The sequence below is a fragment of the Diaphorina citri genome, unplaced genomic scaffold (genome assembly GCF_000475195.1).
Source record: "Diaphorina citri unplaced genomic scaffold, Diaci psyllid genome assembly version 1.1 scaffold6242, whole genome shotgun sequence".
NCBI classification, from domain to species: Eukaryota; Metazoa; Arthropoda; class Insecta; order Hemiptera; family Psyllidae; genus Diaphorina; species Diaphorina citri.
The window spans coordinates 1-5,171 of NW_007383618.1; the positions used below are offsets into that span (position 1 = coordinate 1).

Below are 5,171 nucleotides of genomic sequence, written 5' to 3' on the forward strand. Positions count from 1 at the left end.
AATTTTAAGATCTCCCGCATAACTACAACCAAAGAGAAAACGTCGTAAGGACGTGTTTACACGTAGGCTATCGCGACAGTGTTGTTCTAATTTCAGTTTTTTAGTAATTAATTATTTTATTTCTATAGTTTTATTTTCAATCAACATAAACATTTATTTACCTATTTATACATATTTTTTTTCTTTTTATTACAAAAGTGTTTTTGTTTTCTGTGTTTTCATTTCTTTCCATTTATTGTGTTTCATCGTACATTTTACCATTAAAGAAGAATATGTCGGCTAAAAAAGTGACTTTAAAAATTCAGTCGCGAGAAATTGTAGAAAATGTACGAGATTACTTTCAAAGCCAATGTGCAACGGTAAGAGAATCTGTAGATCTTACTCATCAAGCAACAAAAGTGCCTGCAAGAACGATCTATCGTATAAAAAAGGAGAAGAAAAGCTTAGTGTGTACTTCTCCCGACGAAGATAAAAAAATGAAATAAAATAATAATAAACAATTTATTATTATTCAATTCTAGTAAGAAATCATCTTTTCGTTACTTTTTTTAGGAATACATAAATCATTACGAATACTGAATACCATCGGCATAAAAAAAAAGTATCATTGTGGGAGGAAGCACTGTGCAATGTACCTTCCTCCTTTAAAGATATTCTACCGTTGAACCTTTGACACGTTTGGCAACGTAGCCTACTTTTTAGATGAATCCTTGCTGCCATATTCAAATGGATGAACCATAAGTATTTGTGCTTCAAATGGGTAACACTAATGCTAATGATTCATACGTATTGAAATTCAGACCCAAATAATACGTTTTTTAGCCTTCGATATGATTTAAGATTTCAGAGTTGACCCCCAGGGGCCGACCCTGAACAAGTCCCTGAATTTTTACAAAGCCTAGGTATACCTATATATTATATAAAGAAAACAAGAGGTAGGTAAATAAACCCGAATACAAAATTTCAAGAATCTGATTTCACCCATTATTCAAAAATTAAGAGGGGGACTGACTTAAACACACTGTACGAGTATATAAATATTTATTGGGTACCTACTACCTACCTAGTTAGAACAACGTACAAGCTACTATATCTACCTTCCTCCCAACATGAGGTATCAGTGGTCAAGTAGTCCAGGAAACGAAGACCGAAAATCGAGGTTTGCTGGACAAAAATAATGTAGTCTGGAATTATTGCCCAAGAGGTAAGGGGATAGGCTACGCTATCAATAGAACGAGTTCATGGCAAAGCCGCTGGTCGAATGCGGAATCACAATGTGCAACTAATAGAGTTTTGATTGATTATACCTATCAAATCTTATCATTAATAAATATTACTTGTCTGAGTGTTAAGGTTATGTGCACTCAGAGAGTTAAGGAGCCTATAACAAATACTAAATATGATAACTTGATATTAGAGTTGTAATAAATACTGGGTTACTATACGTTATCCATTTGAATATGGCAGCAAGGAGTCATCGACCCAAAATGAAAGAACCAATCAGAATGCGAGAATTCCTTGCATTGTTGCAATTAAGGTAAAGGTCTATTTTTATAAACTCTCTCTTTTAAAAAGCAGAGGTAGCTTCGATCTGTAACCTTTTTTTTTTTTTTTTTGAGGGTCAAGTCCAAGAGGTTGAATTCTAGAACAGGTAAAGATGGTATCTATTTTTAGTACTCGCATCGGGTACTTATTATGCAATTTGGTATGTTTGTGATCATTCATTATCATTATCATTACCTATCTGGATTTAGTAGACATCGTGTTGTTCTAATTTCAGTTTTTTAGTAATTAATTATTTTATTTCTATAGTTTTATTTTCAATCAACATAAACATTTATTTACCTATTTATACATATTTTTTTTTCTTTTATTACAAAAGTGTTTTTGTTTTCTGTGTTTTCATTTCTTTCCATTTATTGTGTTTCATCGTACATTTTACCATTAAAGAAGAATATGTCGGCTAAAAAAGTGACTTTAAAAAGTCAGTCGCGAGAAATTGTAGAAAATGTACGAGATTACTTTCAAAGCCAATGTGCAACAGTAAGAGAATCTGTAGATCTTACTCATCAAGCAACAAAAGTGCCTGCAAGAACGATCTATCGTATAAAAAAGGAAGAAATCATCTTTTCGTTACTTTTTTTTTGGAATACATAAATCATTACGAATACTGAATACCATCGGCATAAAAAAAAAAGTATCATTGTGGGAGGAAGCACTGTGCAATGTACCTTCCTCCTTTAAAGATATTCTACCGTTGAACCTTTGACACGTTTGGCAACGTAGCCTACTTTTTAGATGAATCCTTGCTGCCATATTCAAATGGATGAACCATAATAACAGCAAAAAAAAAAAAAAAAAAATCTTTACCTTAAAAATTTGTAAGCATGTATTTAATATAAGCTTAACCCAAGTTTTAGGGCTGTTTGCCCCTACACCTAAGGCTCAATGTGGGCTTTTTGTGTACAGAGTTCAGCTGAAAATGTTCACCTCACTCTCTAGTTGAAATGAAAAAGAAAGAATTGACAGTGCAAGTTAGCAGAAGTTAGTAGGTATATTGAACATAACATAATATTATGACACAAAGACAGATATTAGGTGGGTTTAGGTAGGAATCTTTAGGTACATGTAGAAGTTTCTTTTTTTCCCGAATATTTCTTTTCCCTCTTCCCCCTTCCATTTTTTTTTTTTTTTTTAAGTATACCTAGATATGACATACCTACATATTTCTAATAATATTCCTTGTAGCCATATTATTGTTGATGTTATTTTTGATTTATTTATGACACACTTTAATAAATATAAATATTTTTTTCATTATTATTATTTATATTTATTAGAGTGTGCAAACATACTTAATATTAGTACCTAATAAAAAGAAAGAACAAATGTACAAGCTATCATTAAGAGCTTTCTCTTGTTATAGTTGAGGGCTATCACAGTATTTTAAAATAAAAATAATTTCACTACAGGTTCTCATTCATTTCGAAGGAATGATCGCAGTTTGAGTGCTGATGACACATAAAAATATAGATTATTAATATCACATCTGGTTGGATTTTCTACAAGCTCTTTTATCGACAGAGTATTTTTAAAATAATGGCTTCTGAAAGACGAGTAGTGAGGACATTTAAACAAAAAGTGGTATAAATCTTCATTCTCATTTAAGTTACAAATAGTACATTGCTCATCAGAGTTCCAACAGTATCCTATTCTATTCACATAGAAGCTAACTTTTAGATTACTACACAATTGAATCTGTGTTACAATTCTAGTCCTATCTATGGGTCCAGGTTTGAGTAGAAATTCAGTGGCGTTTGGTTTCATATCCTCAGCAAGGCTTGGCTTGGGTTTATAAAGAGAACAGTAAGATGAATTTGCAAGTCTGGAATAATCTTCCTCTAAAAGTCAACATACTTATCTAGAATTTGTCATTTTATTTTTCAAAAGCTCAGGCAATTGAGCTATCCATACCCCACCATGGCCTAAGTCTACAAGCCTAATTCTAAGTTGTGATACCCAGTTGTACTTTTCTATGTTGCGAGCCAGTTGATCAGTGCGGTATAACTCGTTGTAGCAGATCCGCGGATATCGTTCCTCTGACATCAACAACATCCTCAGCCACCATCCCAGCATCTGTTTCATAATCTGATTTCAGGTTGACAATATTATTCACTACTTCATGAATGTGCTAGGCCATATATTGCTGATACTGAGTGGTGTTGGCTAGCTATATCCATCCAGTGGAGACTGGAGAGAAGCTGTAAACAGAAAGAAAAGAAAAAGGCCATTATGTATAACTAATCTTAATCCTACCAATTACTTACCAGCAGTGTCTGTTTATAAAATGTTGTTTTATACAGCCAACATTTTCCTAGACTAAAAAAAAGCATTATACCTCTGTTAGAAAAGAACACAGAACATTAATTTACTACTGGTAGAAATTGGAAAAATTTTCTGAACCCTAGCGGGAACTTTTTAAAGATTGTTCCTTTTTTACCATTAGGGCAAAAATTGACTTTTTTAAAGAAGTTCCAGCTAGGGTCCAGAGAATTTTTCTAATTTTTACCAGTAGTAGGTAAATTAATGTTCTGTGTTCTTTTCTAAAGCACCTGCTTCAAAAATGGTGTAAAAATATTAAGAAAAAAAGTTATCCTAACACTTATCTCCAAAAACGTGCATTTTCAGCATAAAAATCTTTGATTATAATTTTCCTTTTTTGACTCACAGGGTATGTAGGTATGCAGTCTTGTGGAATAAGTTTTAAACTTTACAGCAGAAATATTAGTAATGGTTTAACTGAAAAAAATTGAACACTGAACAGAGCAGTTTGAGAAAAATAGGGGTGTCCCGCTTTCATTGCCTGGCAGTGCCTGGCTTGTTCCCTTACCTTTTCCCTTTTCCCTACACACTTATGGCCTTCTAATAAATAACAAATTGCTTACCGTTAACTCTTGTAGCACAAGTCTATTATTCCAGCCTGGTAGATAAATATGTGGCCAAGTCTATTATTTGAGCTGGGTATAGAAATGTGTCTGTGGTAACTACAGATTTCTCACAATTGTTTAAAAAAAAAAAAGTGGCAGAGGGAACTGTAAAGACTGAAAAAACAAATGTCTCTCAAAAGAGAAAAAAGAAAGCTTCTTTCCTTTCCAAGAAAAAATAAAAATTGAATGGAAAAAACCCAAAATGTAAATAAACAATGAAAATTTTGAGGTTAAGATGCAGCAACCTCGCAAGTAAAATCAAAATTTTTTGATCGAGAAAACCTCGTTGGCAAGCGAGATTTCAAAACCCAACTCACTTGTGAATGGGGAGCTCATTTGTCAGGGAATTTTCGTCTCGCGTGGGATTTTCATTTGACTTTGGGGGGAAACGGGAAATTTTCTATCATTTCAATCATTTGTGAGGTTATGAAAACTTATAAGTTTCCGATCCAAATCCAAAGTTGAAGTTACAAAAGATTTTCCAAGTTGAGATTTTCCAACATCTCATTTCTCATTTTAACTGTTTTACTTTCTACTTTCTAGGAAGAAACTATTGTGTTTGTGTAGCCTTTATGAGAAACATTTTTTCTATTTCCTAGTAGTCACTGAAGTCTTGTGTTTTTTTCTCTTTAAGTGTGAACCAATTAACATTGGAACATTGTTGTGTAGCTTGAGAGACGTTTT

At 32.9% G+C, this 5,171-nt stretch overlaps 1 long non-coding RNA gene across 1 annotated transcript; it reads right to left on the reverse strand.

Annotated features, from left to right (window-relative positions):
* Positions 1-2,522: 2,522 nt before the first annotated feature.
* LOC113472566 lies at positions 2,523-4,683 on the reverse strand. The gene is made up of 2 exons (XR_003394823.1): positions 4,446-4,683; positions 2,523-3,761 (listed from the first exon to the last, which is right to left on the reverse strand). It is a non-coding gene; the product is annotated as an uncharacterized LOC113472566 (long non-coding RNA).
* Between the last annotated feature and the right edge of the window lie 488 nt (positions 4,684-5,171).